Source organism: Ambystoma mexicanum, chromosome 2q (assembly GCF_040938575.1).
Source record: "Ambystoma mexicanum isolate Mex_15411 chromosome 2q, UKY_AmexF1_1, whole genome shotgun sequence".
Taxonomy (NCBI): Eukaryota; Metazoa; Chordata; class Amphibia; order Caudata; family Ambystomatidae; genus Ambystoma; species Ambystoma mexicanum.
The window spans coordinates 496,717,992-496,738,548 of record NC_090924.1 but is presented as its reverse complement, the minus strand read 5'-3'; positions in this window follow the sequence as shown (position 1 = coordinate 496,738,548).

The window sequence follows — 20,557 nt, the reverse complement described above, 5'->3', positions numbered from 1 at the left end:
CTTTCTTTATTTGGTCAATTAATTGTTTAGTGACTGCCCCAATGACTTTCTCTGGAGAAATAATGGTCTTAACTTCCCCTACTGTCTGGTCTATGTTTTGTTGCCGGGATAATGCATCCGCCTTCCCATTTTTACTCCCTGGTCTGAATGTCACCACAAAATCAAATTCATTAAAGTACTGGGACCATCGGAGCTGTCTTTGACTCAAGGTGTGCTTGGTTTTGAAATACAGTAAATTCTTATGATCAGTCACCACCACCACCTGATGTCTCGCTGCCAGTAAATAATGTCTCCATTCTAAGAATGCTGCTCGAATGGCCAACAATTCTTTGTCAGTGACTGAATAATTCTGCTCACAACCAGTTAACTTCCTTGAAAAAAGACTACAGGATGCCATACTCCTTCCTCATTCTTCTGTGATAATATGGCTCCTATGGCGATGTTACTTGCATCGGTCTCTAGCTGAAATGGTTTCTCCGTGTTTGGGTGTCTCAATACCAGAGCCGTAGTCAAGGCCACTTTCAATTCTTTAAACGCCCTCTCTGCCTCCGGGCTCCACACAAAACTCACTGCCTTCTTCAGTAATTGTGTAATGGGTGTGACTATTTTAGAAAAATGACTAATAAAGCGTCTTTAGAAATTGGCAAATCCCAAAAAGGATTGAATGTCTTTGATACATTGTGGAGACGGCCAATCTTTGACTGCCTGCACCTTCTTTGGGTCCAAGACCACACCAGATGGAGTCAAAATATACCCTAAAAACTCCACTTGTTTCACATGAAACGCACATTTCTCCAATTTTACACATAATTGGTATTCTTCACCAATCCAATGTGAGTGAAAGCAAGTACATAATGAGCCCCCACCCCGCAATGGCTTCGGCACTTATCTGATCGCCGAGGGCCCCTCGGGACACCTCAGAGTTTTTGTAGCATGCCGTGAGTCGCAGCCGGCCCGCCTGCTCTGCACTGTGCGAGCGAATGATGGCGGCTTCAATGGTCCATCATGCGAAACTTCGTTGCAGCAATCAAAGGGACAGAGCTTCGGCGTCCCTGGCTCTGCAGCGCTCCGTCGACCTGCTCCTCACACCAACCGCACCAAAATCATTAATAAGCCACACCTGATTTACGCACCATTGCCCTTTATGCTGCTCACAATCACTGCAGTTGGCAACGCGCACGTGACATACGCCTGTGGCCGTGATCTGAACTACAAGCCCCCCGTGACTTGCTGGGAATTGTAGTATTGCCTCCATACTTGCCTTAGGAGGTTAAGAAACAAAACGTGTTACTCCCGTGCGCTTCCAGCCCTTATTCCTCACAGATTGCTCCATTGACCTCTTACCAGACATGGTGATACCACACGGCAAGGTGTACTCTTTAACCTCACAGGAAAGGGAGGTACTACTGGACTATCTTCAGGAATGTCTTTGGAAAGGATACATTGCACCCTCAACCTTCCCAGCGGGGGTTCCCTTATTTTTTGTCAAAAAGAAGGAGGGTACCCTGCGACCATGCATCGATTACCGGCAACTAAATGACATCACTAGGAAAGACAGATATCCACTTCCCTTAATACGAACCATAATGGAATCTCTGCATGAAGCCCGGGTGTTTACCAAATTCGATCTCCGAGGAGCTTATCACTTGGTGCGCATAAAACCCGGTGATGAGTGGAAGACTGCGTTTAAGACACCGTTGGGACATTACGAGTTTCGTGTGATGCCCTTTAGCTTATGCAATGCTCCTTCAGTCTTTCAGCGCCTCATGGATCATGTATTTGCTGATTTAATTGGAGTATCTGTGTGGGTTTACTTGGACGACATCCTGGTATTTTCAAAAGACCTTAGAGAACATTTAGTCCAGGTGAAAGAGGTTCTTAGAAGGTTACAACAGGATCATCTATACGTTAAACCTGAACAATGTCTTTTTCATCAAAATCACATTGAGTTCCTAGGATACGTAATCAGTTCCTCAGGTATACATATGGATCCTGCAAAGGTTTGCGCCATTTTGGATTGGAAGTCTCCCAGTGATCGGCGATCGCTTCAACGTTTCCTTGGTTTTGTCAATTTATAACGCCATTTCATACCATCATTCTCCAAGTTGGCTGCTCCCCTTTCTAGTTTGACCAGTATCAAGATGACCTTTGAGTGGGGACCGGAGGCCGCAGTCTCCTTTTAGCAATTAAAGGAAGCCTTCAGCACCTCTCCAATCCTTCATCATCCCCGGGAAGACAGGCCCTTTATTGTGGAGGCCGTTCTGTTACAACTTGACCCTGAATTGAAGATAGAATTCCCACTAGCATACTGTCATGCTTTCAGACTCACCCAATCACGACCGGGTGATATGCAGGCGGCGGAGAGAAACATGGACCCCTCCCGCGATCACCTCTGCTTGATCGTTAGTGGGACGCTACACTCGGAGGTATCCCTGGCGTCGATTTCCACGCCTGCAGTGGGGATTGCCTTGGAGATTGCAAGCGCGGAGGAGATCACCACTCCATACTGCGGTTCCCCGCTCGACGCGATTCGTCACAAAGAAGGGGTCATGTGACATGGCTTCCAGGAAACAGGCATCAAATGAACCACTGGATCATGTGACCAAGTGAAAGATCACGTGACCAGGAAAATGGATCATGTGACCAAGTGAAAGATCACATTACCAGGAAAATGGATCATGTGACCAAGTGAAAGATCATGTGACCGTCCCCGATTGGCCAACGAATCAGGAAGACTGCAATAAAAGGGGCTTGGCCTTTGCACACATTGCTTCTCAGCTGATCTCTCGGCGTTTAGCGGTTTCCTGTGTTTTGAACTTCATGCTTATCGAATTTCTTGGATTTTGGACTTTGTTTTTCTTCTGGATTACCCTCAAATTTTGGTGCTTGGATTTCTTCTGACCTGTATTACTAGATTATCTGAACTTTGAACTGTTTTCCTGGATTGTTTGTGGATTGACCTTTGGATTTGGCGCTTGATAAACCTTCAGTTACCTCTTGGAACTTTGTCAAGAACTGTGCACCTACAATCAAGCCCTCTCCTCTCCCTTTAGATCCCGTGGTCCCGTTATCCCCTCTGATCCTTGGGGAAAACTCACTTAGATTCAAGTCACTCATCATTTACCTCCAGGGTAAGTCTTTCTTATTATTTGTTTATGCTTGTTGTGAATACCGTGTAGTCATTAGCTAACCTGGTATTTTCTTTGCAGCCACCCGGGACCTGGAGTTTCCTGTTTTCCCCACCTGTGGCTCCAATAACCGGTCAGCGAGTACTTTGCCCCTCTCTGACTGGTGCTTGGGGACGGAGGTATACTAATCCACGTGGCCCTCCGGATTTGACAGACTGAGAAGCCGTATACCACTGGATTATGGATACCTCCGCCGGGGATCCGGTGGCTGCGCTTGTACAAGCAATCACTGTCTTAAGGGCTGACATGACAGCCGCTAACACGGCTATTCATCAGCGGTTAGATGCCATACAAAGTGAAAGACACGCCTTACCACCAGATGAGGAGTTTGGAGATGCACCCGAACAGGCTGCACCACCTGTAGGGGCAGTGGCACCATCCCCAGTCTACGTCCCCACCCCATTTCCTTTGGCGGCCCCCGAGAAATTCCAGGGTGACCCACGTACATTTCGCACTTTCCTAAATCAGTGTAAGCTACATTTTTTATGTCGACCACAGGCCTTCCCTGATTCGACTACTAAGGCAGCCTTCACTTTGTCTCATTTAAGCGGCATTGCCGCTACGTGGGCGAATCCCCTGTTGGAGAATAATAGTCCCGTTTTGTATGATTTTGATAGAGTAGTGGCAGAAATGACTAAGGTTTTTGACACACGACATAAAGCGCAAACACAGGACCTCGAATTCCTAGATTTGACCCAAGGAACAACCACATTAATAGAATACATAACACCCTTCAACCAACTGTCTGTCGAAACTGCCTGGCCAGAAGAAAAAAAGGCAGTTGTGTTCTACAAAGGTCTCAGCGAACGTTTGAAGGACGCCCTGTCCGTCATACCTACCTTACCTACTCAATACCCTGAATTGGTTGACTTGGTCTTACAAGTTGATGCCCGGTTCAATGAAAGAAAGACTGAAACAAAGAGAACGAATCTGGTATTTTCCCTAAGCTCGAACTGTACAGAACAAACAAGCGAACCCATGCAAATAGGGGGAATACGAAGTCCCATATCACCCTTAGAGAGAGAACGACGCAGACAGGCTAATGCTTGTTTTTACTGCGGAATGTCAGGTCATTTTGTCAAGGAATGTACCCGAAGACCCAAACAAAAGACAATGGGCCTCATTACAAGTACTCCGGTCCGGAATTAACACTGCCGGTAAAACCATACCGGCACCGTTTGCATGTCCGCGCAATCATGACCCGCGGCCCCGGTAATAGCACCACCCTGAACCGCCACCGCGGAAATAGGGTTCCCCTTAATTCCGCCTGCACGGAAACCCCTCCGTTACCGGCAACACGAAACACCGTGAGCATCACAACTAGCGCGGACACGGAAATACCGGGAAGAAAATGGCGGAAATACCGTGATCACGGTGGCGGAACCGCCGCCACCGCGAACATGGCGTTATACACTGCCGGCTGAACTGAATCAGGGCACAGGTGCACCAAATCAGCCCAGCTGGACCTAGCAGGCCACTGGGAGCCTACAAAAGGGCCACACCCAGCCCAACACAACACAGAACCATGCAGGCAGCAGGGCTAGTAGCACTGGGACTGGGCCTACTCAACCAACAGGCAGTACTGCACATGGTGGCAGCAATGGCGCAGAGGAGGAGGCGTAGGCGGAGGAGGCGCAGGCGGCAACCAGCCAACCCTGCAGCTATGGCAAACCCCATTGCCCAGCCAGCCCGACCCCGCCGCCAGCCACCAATACCACGCATCATGGCCTCACCCTGGAACCTCACCCCAGGACAGATCCACACCCTATACCGGCTGGACCGTGCAACAATCATGCACATCACCGCCATGATTGAGGACAACATCAGCAGCCTAATTGACACCCCCACCGCCACCCCCCCCCTCTTGAAGGTTGTCTCAGTTCTGCATTTCCTTGGCACTGGCACCTATCAACACACGGTTGGTGAGCTGCACGGCATATCACAACCGTGTTTCTCAAAAGTCCTGGTACAGGTACTGGATGCCCTGTTGCGCCATGTGTCGGAACACATAGCCCTACCCCGCACCCTCCCCGAGGTCATTGCCACCAAGTTGGCCTTCCATGCCATGGCAGGCATGCCAAATTGCATAGGCGCAGTTGACTGCACCCACGTCGAGCTGACAGTACCACATGCAATTGAGGCGGTGTTCCGCAATAGGAAACAGTATCACTCTCTGAATGTCCAGATGGTTTGTGATGCCATGCAACTGATTACACACTGCTGCGCACGTTTCCCAGGCTCATCACATGACTCAATGGTACTGCGGAATTCCACGTTGCCACGGTACATGGAACGCTATGCCGGACAAAGCACATGGCTATTGGGTGAGTACAGCTGACGATGCTACAACCCTGTCGGAGTGGTGTGTGTGTGTCCAGGCAATGAGCATTGTGAGTGTGCCGCTGTGACCGCACATGCATCACCCCCCTTCCATCTACCAAATACACAGCGGATGCCAAACATCATGAAGGAAGACATGACAGGGCACCACAATGTGCCCGTGCACACGCTGCCACAGCCAATCCCGTCACTGTCCCATGAACCCTGTGCCACTGCAGACACCCACCCTCAATTGAAACACTGCCCCAAAAAGCACGAGAGGCGTGCAAATGATACGACGAGTATTTACTACTTCCGTACAGTGGAGTCACTCTGCCATGTGTGGACAGCACTGCACCATGACATGCACACAATCAAATGTCACCCGCAGGGCACAGCAAACATGCAAGTTAATGTGTAGGCCCATATGCAGTCAGCGACATTCCTCGTGATGGCCAAAACATACCTCCAGACACTGCATGGTTCATATGCATGAATGAATGATGATACAAGAATGCACAGCAGCAGATGAGGACATGATGCCACAAACACTGACATGTTCCCCCATCTACATCCCATGTAGGTGATGCGGGATATGCACTCACGCCATGGTTGATGACACCTGTACGGAGACCAAGGAACAGGCATGAAGAGGCATACAATAGGGCACATATCCGCACACGTGGAATGATTGAGAGGACATTTGGACTGCTGAAGGCCCGTTTCCGCTGTCTGAGCAGATCTGGCGGATCACTGCTGTACAGCCCAGTGAAGGCGGGCAAAATCACGCTGGTATGTGCCATGCTGCACAATATATGCCTGCGCAGGAACATCCCAATGCCACCAGACGCAGATGAGGAAGATGGGGATGGGGATGGGGATGGAGATGGGGATGGGGATGGGGATGGGGATGGAGATGGGGATGGAGATGGAGATGGGGATGGGATGGCACCGCCTCCCCCTGGGGGTGCACATGATGGCCAGAGAGCACGGGATGCCCTGATTCGCATTTACTTTTGAGTCACAGCACATTCACAGTAATGCACAAACATGGTGACGACAATGAATTAATAGTTGCACTGCAAAATAAATGATCAATGTCCACACATGTATGTCTTGATTTGAAATGGTGATGTATTGATGTAATCACAACAGGGAAGAAGGTGCATTGGTTAGGGAAGCTGTACACCCGGGGCCACCCACCACCCAAACGTGCCCACCCCCACCCAGAGCCCATTGTCCAAACCCCCAAAACTACCTACCCCACCACCCAAACGTGTCCACCCCTCTCACACCCTTGTAGTCCACATGTGTCCTGCACTGCCCCACACACATGCCATCACTTCCGTGTGCGCTTCTGTGCAACCTTGCCCAAGGGACCCGTTAGTCTACTCGAGCGCCTCCTTGGACTGGCAGTAGTGGAGCTGGATGGGGTGGTAGTGTTTGATTGGCCAGAATCAGGGATTGAGGGCATCCGTGCCAGATTTGCCTGTTGGCCAACCAACATGGCCTCCACAAGCCTGGAGGTGTGGTCATTGCCCTCCCGCACATGGCGTGCAAGGGTCACTATGGTGCTCGCAAAGCGTCCTATGGACCTCGACAGGCGACGCACTGAGGCGCTGTAGCTCTCCCTCTGCAGCCTGGATTCCTCTAGCTGCCTCTCCACCAGCTGGGTGAGGGTAGCCTGCTGGTCCTCCATCCGCTGCATGCGGGCATTCAGTTCGGCCATGGATGGGGTGGGCGACCTCATGGGACTCCCCAGTGAAGTGGGGCTGAACCCCAGCTCATGGAAGGAGCCCAGGTCTTCCAATGTGGGCATCTGCCCCTGTGGCCCCGTTTCCGAGTGCTCTTGCGGGGCACTGTTATCACTGCAGGCCGCCCCCTCTGCAGTGCTGCTGCCTTCGGTGTTGTGTTGGGTGGCCATGATAGGTTCCTGTGGCACCTGTCTGGACTCAGCCAGTGTGGAGATGGTGGGGATGTTGGTGGTGGTGTGCTGCACATCTGTAGTGGCTGGTAATGTGGCCAGAGGTGCAGAACTGGCGGCAGCATCCTCCTGTGTGGTGGCGGTGGCTAGTGTACTTGCCGATGCTGATTGGCTGGCCTGTTGTGCAGTATCACTGTCACTTGAAACGGCTGTGGGGACACAAAGGGCATGCAATTAGTGTTGTTGTGGTGGCAGATGGGTGCATCACATGCGTCATTAAGATTGTACATTGAATAGTGTTAGTCACATGCATCTGATTGCTGGTGTCTGCATTCAGTGATATTGGTTGCCATACGGATCATAATGGGTCCTTTGGCCCACACATGCACTGCCTGGGGGGGGGGGATTGTTAATGGGCCCTTTGGCCCACACATGCACTGCCTGGGGGGGGGGATTGTTAATGGGTCCTTTGGCCCACACATGCACTGCCTGGGGGGGGGGGATTGTTAATGGGTCCTTTGGCCCACACATGCACTGCCTGGGGGGGGGGGATTGTTAATGGGTCCTTTGGCCCACACATGCACTGCCTGGGGGGGGGATTGTTAATGGGTCCTTTGGCCCAGTACTCACAACTGCATATTTACATGTGGCATTCATGTTTGGGCACTTACCGGCATCTGCAGGTGGGCTCACTCCTGCCTCAGCCTGCCCAATCCCATGGATTCCCTCTAGGTGGAGGACGCTGCTGCAACGCTCCTCCCATGCTTGCAGCCTCAGTGGGGAAGGGGGTCCTCCGCCTGTCCCACTGCTGCGTTGGCGGTGCGTGGAAATGAGGTTGCGTACCCTCAGCCTCAGGTCGTCCCAACGCTTGTGGCAGTCCTTCACGCTCCTCACTGCCACGCCCACAGCGGTGCACTTGCGTGCAGCTTCGGCCCACACCTCCTTCCTCCGCTGCTGTGTGGCACGCCGTTGGTCGGCGCTGAACAGCATCTCAGCATTGTCCACAATGTGCTCCACCAAGACGGTTAGCTCCGCCTCGCTGAAGCGCTGTTTGCGCTGCCTCTGAGCAGGAATCCTGGCAGACATGCTTGTGGTCCCTTTTTGCTTCTCAGAGTCAGGATTGTGCTTGTGCTGGCTCTGGATGGCAATGGATTGTGCTTTTATATGATGGCCGCCTCTCTGTTTCCTGTTTTGGCGATCATGGTATTTCCGGTTCCGTGTCCGTGGCGGCGGAGGCGGAAACGGGTTTTGCGCCACTTGTGGCTTCGTTATTTCCATTTCCGTGGGGTATTCCGTGACGGCGGTAACAACGTTTCCGAGTCCGTGTGGTGCGCGCGACCGACAGCGTGTAATCGGGCGGTTTTTCCGCACCCTTGCGGACACGGAAACGTTTTTACCGCCATCACGGATTTTGCACGGTCCCGAACTGGCAGGTTGTAATGAGGCCCAATGGGCCTCATGACGACCCTTGCGGTCCGGAAATAACGGTGGCGGTAAACCCGCCGACACCGTTGTTTCCGGACCGCCTGATCCCGACCCCTGCAGGCGGGAGGTGATGTTCCCGCCAGGTCTGACCTGGCGGGTTTAACACCGCCCGCCTGCAGGCGGACGAGGAAACACCGGCAGCATTACAAGATGCTGCCGGTGTTTCCATGATCCCGATTCCCATTGAGTCCCATAGGACTCAATGGGAATGGGGATTTACACCATTCCGCCTCCGTGATTCCCGGAAAGCCGGGGTTGTGATGACCCGGTAATTCCGGGAATCACGGAGGCGGAATGGTAATACGAGTCCGGCGTTAACCAGGCGGTTTTACCGCCTCGGTTAACGCCGGACTCGTAATGAGGCCCAATGGGTTTTCTGAAGGCGCGTCCTTAGATAAGGGGGCGCGGACTAGCCTACCAGTACAATCGTACATACCCCCTTCATTGTCGGATTCAACCCGGCCTTTGTTTCTTCCGGCACTTTTGTTTTCCTCTGACAACGTTAAACACCAGGTACACTTGGTCATCGATTAAGGGGCAACAGGTAACTACGTTGACAGTGCTTTGGCCGCGTCCCTAAATCTCCCTTTACAAAATAAAAAACATCCAGAACCTGTACAAGCGGTTGATGGTTCTCCGTTGATTTCGGGCCCTATCAGGCAACAGACGGCACCCATAAGTCTCATATTCCAGGACACACACCAGGAAACCCTTAGTTTTGACTTGATAACTACCCCTAAATACGGTATTATCCTTGGTATCCCCTGGTTACGCACACATAATCCGCTCATTAACTGGTCCTTGAGCTCCATTTCTTTCGAATCCTTGTATTGTCAGGAACATTGTTTGCTATCCCCAGAGCAGGCAACGACGCCAGCACAAGCGCTCGGGGCATTAGCTCATTTATCTTTACAAGAATCACAGATTGAGGTTGACCCTCCTAGGCATGTGGTAGGTTCGGTTTCGGCCCAGATACCCTCACAATATCATGACTTCTTGGAAGTGTTTGATAAAAAATCATCTGAACACTTACCCCCGCATCGTCCCTTTGATTGTCCGATAGATCTGGAACTAGGGGTCCCTGTGCCCCACGGACGCATATACTCCCTTTCAGCATCTGAAGACCTGATTCTTAAAGAGTACATACAACATTCTTTACGTTTAGGCCACATCAGACCCTCACAGTCTCCTGCAGCTAGTCCTATTTTCTTTGTACCCAAGAGGGAAGGCGATCTTCCCCCCTGAATTGATTATCGCCGTTTGAACAACATCACGATCAAGAATAGATACCCCATACCCCTTATCACTCCACTGCTAGATCGTCTCACACATGCCACTATTTTTATCAAGCTCGATCTGCGAGGAGCATATAATCTCATACGCATCCGAAAAGGGGATGAATGGAAAACAGCTTTTTGTACCAAATACGGCCTCTTCGAATATACCGTCATGCCCTTTGGGCTATGTAACGCACCCGCAACCTTCCAGAGGTTTATGAATGAAATATTCCACGACATCATAGATAACTATGTGGTGGTATATCTGGATGATATTTTGGTATTTTCTCAATCACACCAAGATCACGTCACTCATGTACGAGAAGTCCTGAATCGGCTGCGCACACACTCCCTTTACGCTAAACCAGAAAAATGCCTATTTCACGCCAAGGAAGTAGACTTCCTAGGTTTTCACATCACGTCTGGCGGTTTGGCTATGAATTCAACCAAGATCTGTGCAGTCGTAGATTAGCCCATTCCACAAAATGTCAAAGAAGTGCAGTCATTCCTTGGCTTCGCCAACTTCTACAGGCGATTCATTGCAGGGTTTTCAGCCTTGGCTTCCCCATTAACTGAACTCACTAGCCCCCGTACCCCGTTTGTTTGGTCCTCTTCTCAACAAGATGCTTTTTCAGCTCTCAAAACGGCTTTTACCACAGCCCCTATTTTACAGCATTCCAATCCAGATCTCCCCTTTATTCTTGAAGCCGATGCCTCTTCCTATGCTCTGGGAGCTGTCTTGTCTCAATCATGCCCCTCCACAGGTCTCCTACATCCGGTTGCCTTTCATTCTCGAAAATTCACACAGGCTGAAATCCATTACACAGTCACAGAGAAAGAACTTCTCTCCATTAAAGATGCCTTCCAAGTCTGGCGTCACCATTTACTTGGGGCAAAACATCAGGTCACGGTTTATACTGAACATCGCAATCTTCAGGATTTGGCCACGTTCAAGTGCACCAATAGCCGCCAAGTCCGCTGGCGTTTATTCTTTGCAGCATATGACTTTGTCATTAAGCACCGACCGGGCATAGCCCACGGCAAAGCGGACGCTGTCTCCCGCATTCCTGGGGGCGTCTCTTTGCCTGTCTTTCCGGAAACACTTCTGGACAGCAAACACATCATCTGTCTCTGTACGCCAACTAAAGACTTAGGGCCTCATTACACGTTGTGCGGTAATGGAATACTGGTACCGATAACGAATTACCGGTACCGTTAATTCCCTAAGCCAATCACGACCCGAACCCACCGCTATCTGCGCACCCGTTAATTACGGTGCCACTAATAGCGACAAGGTCGCGGGCGCGCGACCCCCAGGCCGGAATTAGCGCCATGGCGCTAATACCAGGCCATCACAAGCCATGCGGACATGGTATTAGCGGCATGTTAAACACCCAAAAACCCCTTACCGGCATGGCGCTAATAACGGCATCGAAAATCACCCGTTAAGAGACCTGAGCAGTGTACCCATCAACTACAGATGGACACAATCAGCACAGGTGCATGCAATGGAGACAGGCAGCACAAAAGAGCACACCACACCCCTACCCACACCCCTTCCCACACCAAGATGGTGCCAATAGCAGCAGCATGACATGACAGCCTTGACTACATGATAGCAGTGCAGCACCAACAACAACAGCCCACACCAGAGGTGACCCATAACAGGTACCCATTCCTCACACCATACAGGCAATGCCAGTGATCCACTGAGGAGGTGGCTCCCAACACCTGTACGGAACCCACAGAACCAGCAGGAAGAGGACAACAATATAGTACATCCCTCCAATGACAGTGCTCCGCTGCCTAAGCGGCCTGGGTGTGGCACTCCTGTACGGCCGTGTCAAAGTGGCAAAGACAACCATGGCATGTGTAGAGCATCACAAAATGTGCATATGATAGAACGTGCCTATGCCACCTGAAATTGACATGCAACCACCAGAAGAGTATGATGTGGCTGAGGATGAGTGCGGGTGGAATGCCCCGGCAGGACATGAAAGAGGCAGTGCCAAGGAGGCACACGATGTACATCAGCATCTGATTCTGTAATCTCATAATGCACCAAGGTGAAATAGCATGGACGTAGATGGGAATTGTTGCCCTGGTGCATGTTTCGAGGCCCACAAAGGACCCTGTCCACAATGAATGACACATACACAATAATGGAGACCACGCTTGGGTTTCAAACTCTGAACAGTGTATATTGAACATATTGTGGTACGAAAGTGCATTACCCAAACTCCCAAAATACACCCTTACCCCCCTGACCCCTCAACACACCCAAACAGACCCTTTCCCCCCTCCCCCCTCAACACACCCAAATAGACCCTTACCCCCCTCTCCCCTCAACACTCCCATGTGAGTCTCATGACGTGATTGTGTCCATCGCCACATGTGGCACACGAATCCTGGTGGCCCTATTTGCCAGTGCCTGCATTGTCATCTGGTGGTTGTGAAGCCGTGCGCCGCAGGTTCCGCATAGACCGGCGCAGGGGACTAGTCTGGCGTGAACTCTCAGGCGAGGAGGGGCCTGGTTCTTCCTGGGCCGTGAGTGGGCACCGACGCTCAATAGCGTCTGCTATGCGGTTCATGGCCTGCCGCAGTTGGGCCATTTCACTGCAGATTCGGCTGGTGCATGCCTCCATGCCCTCCCTTGTCTGCTGTGCCAATGTAGCAATGTCCTCCCTCAGGCGGACTGTCTCTGCCACATGTTGACCTACTAGGCCACTCATCTCGTTCTGCCTCTGGTAGATGCTCGAGAGGTCATGTCGCATGGTGGGTGCTGGTGGGATGGCTGATGCACCTGGTCCCATTGCACTTGCATCAGGAGAGGATATCTGGGGGCTCCATATCCCTTCAGGGGTGGGTGAATCTCCATGACTACCCGGACCTGAGGAGTACCTCGGTCTTGCCAGTAAGGGGCTTGTTGGTCTGGGGCTCTGGCTATCGGCATCAATGGCAGGTGTGTCCTCCTCATCTGAAGGTGGGGCCGTGGCTGCTGCTTCACCCGTTGAGCTGGTGGCAGCAGAGTGCATTCCCTCGATGCTGCCCTCACCTGCTGGGAGACACACTTCCGTGGGTGCCACGACGGGAGCAGCCATGGCCTGTGGATGCGTGCAACTGGTGTTCCGGCTGCTTTTGTCCCTGTGGTCATGGACACTCGTCCTGGCTGCCCTAGTGGATGTGGCGGTGTCCCCTGTGGCATCCCTCCTTGCTTTTTTGCTGGATGTGGGAGCAGGTGTGGAAGTGCGTGCCTCCTCAGTGTCAGTGTGTGATCCTGCAAGGGTGAGAAATGTTGACAACCATCAGTAATGGGTCGACCTGCCTTGAGCAAAATGAATACGTCATGCCGTTCTATGCATTCCGGGCTCTTCAGTGTGGATGCAGCTAATGGGGATGTTGGATGTGGGTCATGCATGAATGGGTCTGTGTTGTTTGGGCATGTGGTGATGCATGCATGTCTGTTTGTGGCTGGAGCCACAGCATTGATATGGACACATGATTGGGGGGAACATCACACTTCACTGTGCATTGTTTGATGCATACACTCACCTCCATCGGACGAAACGGCCACGCCATGCTCCATTTGTCCAACTCCCTCAATGCATTCCACCCCGATGGTTGATGCGCATGTCTCCTCCCACTCGGTGAGCTTGATTGGCGATTCACTGCCTCCTCCTGTGCCCGTAGCCAGGTTGCGGTTCACGGATAGGATGTTCCGCACACGGAGCAGGAGGTCATCCCACCTCTTTCGGCAGTCTTTGACTGTGTGGGTTGTGGTGCCTACCGCGCTGACCTTGTGGGCTACCTCTTCCCAGATGGCCTTCTTCTTCACAATGGTCTCCCGACGCATGTCGTTGTTGAAGACGACATGAGCATTGTCTGCTAGTGTCTGCGTTAGCATCAGGAGCTCCTCCTTGCAAAACTTCTCCTTGCGTTGCCGCTCAGACGATTTTTTAATGGCCTTGGGCATCTTCACGGTGTCCTTGGTGTATTTCCCAACGTGGTTCCTGGTAAGGTGTCCTGGATAAGGGGGATGGCAATGGATTGTGTTTTTAAAGATGGCCGCCGTGCTCTTTCCCGTTCCGGTGCGATGACGCTATTTCCGTTTCCGCAATATAGCGGTGACCGCTATTAGCGGTGACCGCTAATGGCGGTCACTGCTATTTGCCGAAACCGCTATTTGCATGTGGCGGCAGGGCGGAAGTGCTAACAGCGCTTTCGAGGATGCCGTTAAGGGACTTTTTTGGGACTTTTGCGGCATGGCGGTAGGCTCATTACCGGCATGGCGGTAGGCTCGTGCCCGCGATCTCGTAATGGCATGCAATTTGCGGCCTCTTGCGAGGGTGGACACGCTATTTACGCCATGCCGGTAATTGCCGGTTTTTACCGCATACCGTGTAATGAGGCCCTTACTAACCTTAGTTCGACAATGGGTCAAGTTACATCCAGAACAACTACGGGAGTGGGAGATAGAATTGTATGAAGGCCTACCATATTTACAGGGCAGATTATACTTACCAACACCAGATACTCGCTCTATCGCATTAGAATGGTCTCATGATGCTCCCATAAATGGTCATCCCGGCCAGAAGCGCACACTGGCCTTGCTCCAACGTTGGTGTTGGTGGCCTTCCATGAACAGAGATACAATGGCTTATGTGTCTTCCTGTTCGATTTGTGCCCAATGCAAAAACAGAAAAGGTCGTCCTCTAGGCCTATTACAACCATTGCCTCTCCCAGTTAAACCCTGGCATACAATTACGATGGATTTCGTCACTGACTTACCTAAAGTTAGTGGGTTTGATACTATTTGGGTAGTGATTGATTCCTTCACGAAGATGGCCTGATTCATTCCCTGCACCGGTATACCTACAGCACCTGCCCTGGCTGACCTCTTCTTCTGCCATGTCTTTTGTTTTTTTGGGTTACCTGCTATTGTCATTTCTGATAGGGGCTCCCAGTTTACTTCACGATTTTGGCAGTCCCTTACGAGACAACTAGGTATTGACACATGCTTCTCGTCCTCCTACCATCCCGAAACTGACGGGCAGACCGAACGTGTCAACCAAACCGTGGAGCAATATCTCCGTTGTCTCTCCTTACAACATCAACAATCCTGGCACAAGCTACTGCATGTAGCTGAATTTGCTTACAATAATGCACCCCACTCATCCACAGGCTATTCACCTTTTTATTCCTTGTATGGGCAGCATCTTCGCACACTTCCTATTCCAGATGTACCTCCCCTACTCTCTCCTTCTGTTCCCTCATGTGTACAGCATCTTAAAGACATCCATGGCCAGGTCATATTACATCTTCAGGAAGCACAGGCTTCTATGTGTCGGGCTGCTGATAAGAAATGGACTACTGCCCCCACTTATGCAGTTGGGGATCGGGAATGGCTTTCCACCAGACACCTACCTGTACCCGGATGTCGTAAACTGCTTCCTCGCTTCGTGGGGCCGTATCGTATTACCAAAGTCATCAATCCAGTAGCCTACAAGGTTTCCCTGCCAACCACTTGGCGAATACATCCTGTGTTCCACACTTCCCTTCTCAAACCATGTCCTCTCTCCACTCGTATCATTCTACCTCCTTCCCCTGTAATGAAAGGTACTTCTGAAGAGTACGAGGTCAATGATATTCTTGGATCCCGTCTCACGAAGGGCCGTCTTTATTATCTAGTGGACTGGTTGGGTTACGGCCCGGAACAAAGATCGTGGGAACCTGCTGATCAAGTACATGCCCCAATTCTAGTTGCCCGGTTTCATAAGAACAACCCCCATAGCCCACGAGGACGTGTGCCTTTGAGGGGGGGTTCTGTCATGCTTTCAGACTCACCCAATCACGACCGGGTGATTGCAGGCGGCGGAGAGAAACATGGACCCCTCCCGCGATCACCTCTGCTCGATCGTTAGTGGGACGCTACACTCTGAGGCATCCCTGGCGTCGATTTCCACGCCTGCAGTGGGGATTGCCTTGGAGATTGCAAGCGCGGAGGAGATCACCACTCCATACTGCGTTTCCCCGCTCGACGCGATTCGTCACAAAGAAGGGGTCATGTGACATGGCTTCCAGGAAACAGGCATCAAATGAACCACTGGATCATGTGACCAAGTGAAAGATCACGTGACCAGGAAAATGGATCATGTGACCAAGTGAAAGATCACGTGACCAGGAAAATGGATCATGTGACGAAGTGAAAGATCATGTGACCAGGAAACCGTCCCCGATTGGCCAACGAATCAGGAAGACTGCAATAAAAGGGGCTTGGCCTTTGCACACATTGCTTCTCAGCTGATCTCTCAGCGTTTAGCGGTTTCCTGTGTTTTGAACTTCATGCTTATCGAATTTCTTGGATTTTGGACTTTGTTTTTCTTCTGGATTACCCTCAAATTTTGGTGCTTGGATTTCTTCTGACCTGTATTACTGGATTATCTGAACTTTGAACTGTTTTCCTGGATTGTTTGTGGATTGACCTTTGGATTTGGCGCTTGATAAACCTTCAGTTACCTCTTGGAACTTTGTCAAGAACTGTGCACCTACAATCAAGCCCTCTCCTCTCCCTTTAGATCCCGTGGTCCCGTTATCCCCTCTGCACTACTCATCTGACCCTTGGGGAAAACTCACTTAGATTCAAGTCACTCATCATTTACCTCCAGGGTAGGTCTTTCTTATTATTTGTTTATGCTTGTTGTGAATACTGTGTAGCCATTAGCTAACCTGGTATTTTCTTTGCAGCCACCCGGGACCTGGAGTTTCCTGTTTTCCCCACCTGTGGCTCCAATAACCGGTCAGCGAGTACTTTGCCCCTCTCTGACTGGTGCTTGGGGATGGAGGTATACTAATCCACGTGGCCCTCAGGATTTGACACATACTACTCTAGAAAACTTACTGCCAGTGAACGTAACTATCCAATTATTGAGAAAGAGCTTCTGGCCATAAAAACTGCCTTTGAAGAATGGCGTCACCATCTTTTGGGAGGACAATTCCCAGTAGAAATACGCACGGATCATCGAAACCTACAGTTTCTAAGTTCTCTACAGTGCAGAACTTCACGACAGGCTCGGTGGGCCTTCTTCTTTTCACATTTCGATTTCAATATCATCTACATATCTAACACCAGAAACGCGAAAGCTGATGCACTGTCTCGCTCTTTGGAGGACGATATTATACAAGAGAATAGAGGGCAACCTGTGTTAGCCCCGAAACATTTTCTCCAGGCTTTAGTACCCTATCTACAAAGAGTCGCTCAGGAAACGTCAGTGGATCCTAGACGTTCCACCTTACTGAAACATCCACAAATAAGCGAAAATGACGGCCTTCTGCTTTTTCGAAAAAGGTTGTACTTGCCCACTGAAGATCTCCGTAAAGTTGTATTGCAAGGTCTACATGATTCCAAGAAAGGGGGGCATCGTGGTATTCGATCTACACAGGAGGTGATAGCCCGTCAGTTCTGGTGGCTTGGCTGGGCTACTCAAGTCAAGCAATACGTGGAGTCCTGTCCGGTTTGTGCCCAGGTTAAGACCCCACGCAGGAGACCTGTGGGCTTGTTGCAACCTACTGAAATACCACCATACCCCTGGCACACACTTGCCACTGACTGTATTGTGGATCTCCCACGTTCCGAGGGCCATACCTGTATCATGGTGGTGGTGGATTGCTTTACTAAAACGGCTCACTTCATTCCTTTCGAGAAGATACCCAAAGCGACTCAAATGGCACAATCCTTTCTACAGAATATTTTCCGTCTACATGGGTTACCTGAAAAGATAATGGGCCTCATTCCGAGGCTGGCGCTATCCATGGAGTAAAGAGCACCATGGTAAGCAACCATGGAGCTATTTACTCCATGGAAATCCGGCATGGTGAATGGAGTAATTACCGGTCCATTCCAAGGTTGGAGGGACCGGTAATTCCCCATTCACCATACCGGTTCCCCATCCCCATTCCTGCCCCCATAGGGCTCAATGGGAATGGGGAAGGAGTAAATTACGGCACGGTAAATTACGGTGCCGTAATTTACTCCAAGGTATCTTTGCGGGTTGGATTTTTAACGCCTGCTAAAAGCAGGCGTTAAATGCCAACCCGCAAAAGGGAACTCGGAATATGGTGGTAAGTGTTAACGGTCACCGTTGCCATTAACGGTGACCGTTAACCCTTACCTCCAGCCTCGGAATGAGGCCCAATATCAGATTGGGGCTCTCAATTTGTTTCGGCTTTCTGGAGTCAACTCTGTCAACATTTGGGTGTACATAGAGTGTCAGGAACTGGAGATTGTGGAAGCGCTGGAGGCTATGATCAGCGCGCGCTCCAGTCCTCACCCAAGATGGCCGCCGTACCTTTAAGAGGCTGGCTCCTCCCACAAGCCGGTGCGTTGTATCTGTTTGTCAACGCTCGGTTCGTGTGTTGGAGTTTCTTCTGTGGATCCTTCCGTGCCTACAGCGAACTTACTTACCGCCTTGGATCCTGCTCTAGTCACCCTCCTCCTTCCTGCCCGTGCCTCTTTTGTTTGTTTGCTCTGTTTTGCTTCCCGCCTTATCTTCTTCATCTTTCTACTCCCGGTGTCTCTGCGCCGCCTGTCCTGTGCCTTTGCCTTTAGTTTGTCCTTCTTTGCTCCTGTTCCTTTCGCTACTCAGCTTCTCCTTTATTATTTTATTTTGAATTGTGGGCGCCGGTATGTCTTACTTCTATCGGCGCTGCCTTGCCTTTCACTTGTTGGGTCCCTGTTGCTCTGACTACACCCTGGGAACCTTTTGCTCTTGCTTATTTAGACTAGATCCGTATACATTTATTTCCTTTCGGTCAGCCTTTCATAACCAGTTCAGGATATTCTTTTTGTCCTAATCCTATTTATATCCATCTTCGGTCTCTTATCACGTGGTGTTGCCTTTTCACCTTATATCCCTTTACTCTTATCAGCATTCAATTTGGAGAACTTCTGGTGTTCTATTCCATTTATACTCCCTACAGTCTGGACAATTGTGGAATCAGACATCTATTCAACCAGCATTGCTTTTTGGTGTGGAGCAACAACGCCTTCCTTGTCGATTGAGGGGAACCGACTGTCCCCCATCTGAGCCCATCCGGAAACAGGGTTTTTTCTGCATTCGTGCTTTTTCCCTGGAAATTAGGACTGGCCCTCTGGGGATCCCCAAGGTTAGAGTTACATCTCTGCCAAGGTGGCCTCCGGAGGGGCCAGACCCTACCTACACGATAAGAAGGTCCGAACTCCAAAGGACAAGACTCCCTCAAGGAGAAGGGATCAGAAGAAGCCAGAGGCCAACCCTAAAGAATCCTTCCCAGAAGAATCAGGTGAGGAGTTGGGGGAGGAAGCCTCGGTTCTTGACAGTTGTCATGAGCAGCCGACCCTGGCGGGTATGGAGAAGGTGGAAATGGTAGACGGACACCGCCCTTGTAAACTTCAGGCACATTCTAGTCTTCCAGCCTATAAAAACCCGGAAGAAGCTAACGCGCATGCGTTGCAACTTTCCAGTGCTACGGGAAAGTTTTTCCTTATCGCTCTTGTGCGTTTGTTTTTCTTCCCGTTTTCAGACGGGACCCCTTCCTACTCCTTTTTCCGGCTTCCCTGCCCTTCCCTCCTTCTGACTACTTTCCAGTACGTAGTTCCCTGTGCCTAGTACTTTCTTCCTGTTCCGTGCTTCCCTGTTATTTTAGCCTTGTGCTCTGCTTACCTTCGTCTGACCTCTCCCTCTGTTGGATTCTCCGCCTGACAATCTTTGCTGTACAGTTGCTGCTCCATTTCGCCGAACTCCTGTGTATACTCGCATCCGCATCACAGTGCATCCTGGGAACTGAAGTCCTCAGCTGGTTTACGCCGTTACAACTTGCCAGGGTTTTTTCAACAAGCTTTTTCCCTGGTTTGGGGTGGGCTCCCTGGGGTCCCCGCTGCCAGATTTACCCACGTTTCTGGCAAAGTGGCTTCCGGTGGAGCCCATACCTGCAACTACAAGCAGAAGGGAAGGATTTACCCGAAGGAGATCAGCGAAACTTGGCGACAAAGAAGGAAAGGACTATCCTCAGACAAATCGGAAGAATTCTCTACAACTCATACCAGCTCAGGTGAGGAGGGGGTCGGGAAACCTGGTGTTACCATACAGTCCAAACCTGAGAGATTGCAACGCCCAAAAATGGCCTCCCTTGAACAGTTTCAGGAAATGGTAAATGCCATTCAGGCTCTGACCTCAGAAGTGCAGTCCCTGAGAGCGGATAATTCCGCACTCAGACAAACTGTCCAACAAATACAACAAGCAGGGCAGCATGTCCCACAACAAGATAACTATCGTGGAGAATTGCCTCCCATTCCATTACCTTGTGGGAAATACGACGGAAACCCCAAA